This window comes from Paramisgurnus dabryanus, chromosome 24 (assembly GCF_030506205.2).
Source record: "Paramisgurnus dabryanus chromosome 24, PD_genome_1.1, whole genome shotgun sequence".
Lineage (NCBI taxonomy): Eukaryota > Metazoa > Chordata > Actinopteri > Cypriniformes > Cobitidae > Paramisgurnus > Paramisgurnus dabryanus.
Window position 1 is genome coordinate 18,769,508 of NC_133360.1, and position 4,829 is coordinate 18,774,336.

Consider the following 4,829-nt stretch of genomic DNA (forward strand, 5'->3'; position numbering starts at 1 on the left):
AAAGCGCTATATAAATACAGTCCATTTACCATTTTTACTTTGTCTTTTAATGTGAATTGAGTGTTGAAATATTTTGACAGTGTTATTACGTGTTTTCTTATCAGTTGATATCAAGTCAAATTTATTTATATAGCGCTTTTCACAATTATTTAATTGTTTCAAAGCAGCTTTACATTAATAAAATCAGGAGAAAACACAGAACAATAAAAGTTGCATAATACAGCACTGTTAACGATTTCCCTGTATTTTTACAGTACGGTACTGGCAGCACGGTTGCCAGTAAGTTACTGTATTTTGGTTTTACAGTACTGTACTGTAATACCATTTTACAGTACACAAACTAGTACTGTATAGTTACAAAGCAGTACTGTACTGTAATTTTACAATATTTTATTACAGTAGTCTATTTTTACAGTAATTTACTGTAATGTCTATATTGACCCATAAATACTATTTATTACTTATTACAGTTAATACAATAATATTATATATAATAGCTAGATATTTAGGTTTAAATCTATAGTTATTAATATGGTAAAAATGCTACATTAAAACATAATGAATTAAAAGGCAATCCAAGCAATGTATGTATCAAAATTTTATTTAAAAAAAACATTTAATTGAAACAAAACATATTTAAAACAAGATTTTAAACAATAATAAACATATAAACAAGTTAAATAAAATAAAATCAACAAGTATAAACAAGTTTGGAGACCCCTGCTGTAACATATTTAACTCTGGCAAATAGAACACTGGTCAATAGTTTGAAGTTTTCAGTTTAAAGTCCATCATCGACTAAAAGGTAACATTTCACTGTGGTAAAAGAACACTGGCCCATAGTTTTAAATATTCTACTTGAATTTCATTGAACACTTAAAATAAATTAAAAATTAAACTGTGGCAGACAGACCACAGTGGCCTTTACTTTGAAGTCGTCCATTCGAACTCAGGGACTGCATGAAGCTGTTCACAGGGGTTAATGGCCACAGCTTTTCTCTGCACCAAGTTCCTTGTCTTTTTGCTTGCTCCTTGTCTGGATGTGCACTTTTTCCCATCTTTGGAATTAATTCTATCCAGAAACCTGTTAGAAATATCATAAACATTAAGTCAACAAATATAAGATAGAAAAAGATTCTTAAAAAACTAAACTCAGCCTTGAATTTACTCCTATTCTGAAACCTTTTGCTCTTATTCTACTGTTCCACACCTAATTACATTAAAATACAGAAGATTCACTTACCTCGGAACAAACTCTTTCCTCAATGGACAGCATCCACCTGGATCCTGTCATGATTGAATGTCCTGAACAGAAAGTGCAATTGTTACTGATTTGGACACAACTTTTTATTCTGAAAACAAAATCTTTTGTCAATAAAGTCCAGGGACACCTCTGCTAAATAAATACAATTATTAAATTAAATTTCTTAAAAACCAAAGTCTGAATATTTCTGTTTGTATATTTCTACATGGCAAACTAAGACAATTGTGTACATGTTGTGTATGGTCGTGTTACAGTGTTGTGTGTGGGAATTGTGAATGAGTGTATACATGGGTATTTAAAGAAGCTGTAGTGGTAAAGTGCAAACTTACCGAACAATGTGCTTGGTGTGTGTCTGGTGTCACCCGTTGTGCCTCCACATCTGCCTTAACTCCTGAAAAGTGCAATGACACTCATGTAAACTACAAATAAAAAGTGATTAGCCACATTCCCTTTGTACTTTTACATGTGACGTGAAAGCATTTAATATTGCAGTCAAAAAAATACATGACTTGTAACTGTACATCATGTACTTGCCTGGTTCCTTTAAAGATGATCCATCTTACCCAATCCGACTTACAAGCAATGGTAAGACTGTAAAAAATACAAATGTTACAAAATCTGTTAGCCATAGAAATAAGTAGACATTGTGAAGGAAATGGTAAAAAAAAATTTAGTAACACTTTACTACAATAGTTTATTCCTTAACATTTGGTAATGCCTTAGCTAATATGAACTAACAATGAACAATATATTTTACAACATTAATAATATTTGATAATGTTCATTGTGCAGAGACAAAGTGATTGATTTAAAAATGTATTAAGTGTTTAAATCTAATATCATGCTATGCTAACAAATAAAACCTTTCTGTAAGTGTTTAGTCAGTTGTAAAACAAATATATATATATATATATATATATATATATATATATATTAGTTGTTATATTATATATTACATATAAATATCTAAATAAGTCTTTTTTTATTATTATTCTATAACATCTTGTCTACAGAAAATCTCTGGAAATGTCTCGTTTAGTGCAGAAAATAGCGATTTATAGTGACAAGGTAAAAAGACTGCCCCTAATGTTTAACCCGGACCGGCTGCGGTGTAACACGCTATTTTACGCAAAGTTTTTTAACTAAGTTAGTAGCTAGCTGGCTGCTCACTTTAAAGATAAACATGATCGCCTAAATCTGAGCAATCCTGGTGATGCCAGTTTCCTACACGATGTTATATTGGACTATTTTACATCCAGAGATGAAGAATCAGATGACAGAGACGAGAAGACAAAGGTACGTAAATGCGGAGCCCATTCTCTTTTCGTGCATTGATTTGATGCGTTTTGGAAACTTATATGTACTGCATGTAATGCATCTGAAGTGGTGGAAACAATATGCCATAAAAATGTATTGGACAACTTACTGGGCGTGTAAAACGCTTAAGAGAAGATATTCTCTGCTTTTGCGGATATACCGTAATATAATAACAACAACAATAAGCGCGGCAATCCCTTACGTTCATCTGATATTAAGATGAGCCCAGGTCTGAATGATATTTGGTCGAAGTTAAAGCTGCGATGAGTTCGATGCATGTATCCAGTTAAATATGAGGTTTCTTGTTTTCACTTCTGTGGAGGAGTTCGGTACTACAGTATGCTGTGTACGGTGTGACAAGTCCTGACTGTTTACAACCACGAGTCACCCTTGCCAAACAGTCGAACTTAATACTTTTCTCTGACGCTAACTGAACGGATGAAACGCCGAGATAAACGACCATTATGCTGGGACCGCAAGATCGCGCTGCCGGGTGGTCTTTGTGCATTTCGTTAAAAATAGTTTCATTGTCACCACACTTTCAACACAATATAAACTTACCAAAACCCTCATAATTTAGTTAAAACAACCATATATTCATTAAGAAAGGTGTAAAGCGAGTAAAAGCAGCGGTAGACATCTGTGTGTAACGTTACTTTCTGAGGGAGATTGAAACTTTGTTGGCGACCGTTTTTCTCTCTCATTGCACGTTTAAAACAATATTGTGACAAACTATTGACAACATTCTTAAACTAAAAATTAAGTTTTCATGAAACAGAAATATTTCAAACTTACCGAACTGCCAGAAATCAATCGTCCTCCTTCAGCTGCAGCCAGGAGTTGTGCTCTCTCTCCCTCTGTGTGATTTGACATTGGCGCACTTTCTCTGATTATTGCAAGTACACCTGGCACATTACAGCAATGGCTACAGCAAGGTTACATCAAGACCAAAAGATACTGTAAAATGTTCCCGCTCAAACAAATTTACCCAGAATGCATTATGAACTGCAGTACTGTACTGTAATGTACACATACAGTATAGTACTGTGGATTTTTACAGTAATGTACTGCTAAATCTACAGCGACATCTAACAGTGAGTGGCTAAGATTAAACTGTACTAAAAGGTGTAGTAATAATGTAACGTATAGACGGTTTCAGCAGTAACAACATAAACAAGCCGCTGTCGCGGTCCGCACGTAACTTCCGGTAAACTCCGCTAATAATAAATAACAACGAAGTACTTTAAACTTAGTTTATTTATATAACAAGCAAAAAACAACAACACACAGATAGGAGACCAAAACATTTGTTATTTTCGACGAAGAATTTGTTCTAGAGATCAGTTTAGCAACTGATCATTAAAAAACGAAACCGGAAGTAAAGTTCGGATCCAGACGTGTATCATGTGCGTCCGATGAAACCGTCTATAAAAGAGAGTTGTAAGCAAAGCCAATGTCAGCTGACTCCCTAGGGGTTGTGCAGTCCCTGTTCCTGTGGAGCACTTTGGTCAACTTTGGTTGTTTTAAAATGTGTTATTCAAATAAAGTTGAAGTTAATTTGTATAACTGGTAAAAAGTGGTCAAAAAATATTCATGACACACTTACTGTATAATGGCCTCAGGACAGCCAATGTTAAAACCAACCACACAACAGTTTAATGTAATGTTAACTCATAAGCTAAGTAGTTTCTTAAATTTGATCATTAATCTGCTATATCATGTTTATTATATATTTTTTACTTTATAATTGGTTAACTGTAAAAAAGCAAAAATAAATTTTTAAATCCTAAAGAAATGCTAATTCAATATCGTAATTTGTAACCTCGTAATTGTGATCATAAATCTTTTTTATCATGTACTGAAAAACTGTTATTTTTCATTAAGGATTGCTATTATATAGAGTTTTTTTTTTTTTTTTACATTTTTTTATAACTTTTTAAGTAATTTGTTGGATATTCATATTTGTTGGAAAATAAACTGTGCGTTCACACCGCCACCAGCGAGAGCATCAAAATGGCTTAAAGTCATTCATTTTCAATGAGATCCGGCTGCGAGCAGGGCGTGGCGCTTTTGACGGTGTGAGCATCGAGGACAGTTGAAATGAACTCAACTTTATGGTAATTAGTTTGAGCCGGTTCGTCGGCAACCAATTGGAAGGCGGAAATGAAGATTCCAGAGATTGCATTCGAGCGTCAGAGCGTCCACCACTCCTCTTGCCGGCAACGGTGTTTAATGGTACATTCACGCG

At 33.9% G+C, this 4,829-nt stretch overlaps 1 long non-coding RNA gene across 2 annotated transcripts; it reads right to left on the minus strand.

Annotated features, from left to right (window-relative positions):
• Positions 1 to 238: 238 nt before the first annotated feature.
• Positions 239 to 3,668, minus strand: LOC141281622 (uncharacterized). 2 transcript variants are annotated; one of them, XR_012335990.1, is made up of 5 exons: positions 3,377 to 3,668; positions 1,799 to 1,855; positions 1,594 to 1,655; positions 1,244 to 1,305; positions 239 to 1,084 (listed from the first exon to the last, which is right to left on the minus strand). It is a non-coding gene; the product is annotated as an uncharacterized lncRNA (long non-coding RNA). The 2 variants fall into 2 exon arrangements; XR_012335989.1 differs by having other exon boundaries at positions 239 to 1,305.
• Between the last annotated feature and the right edge of the window lie 1,161 nt (positions 3,669 to 4,829).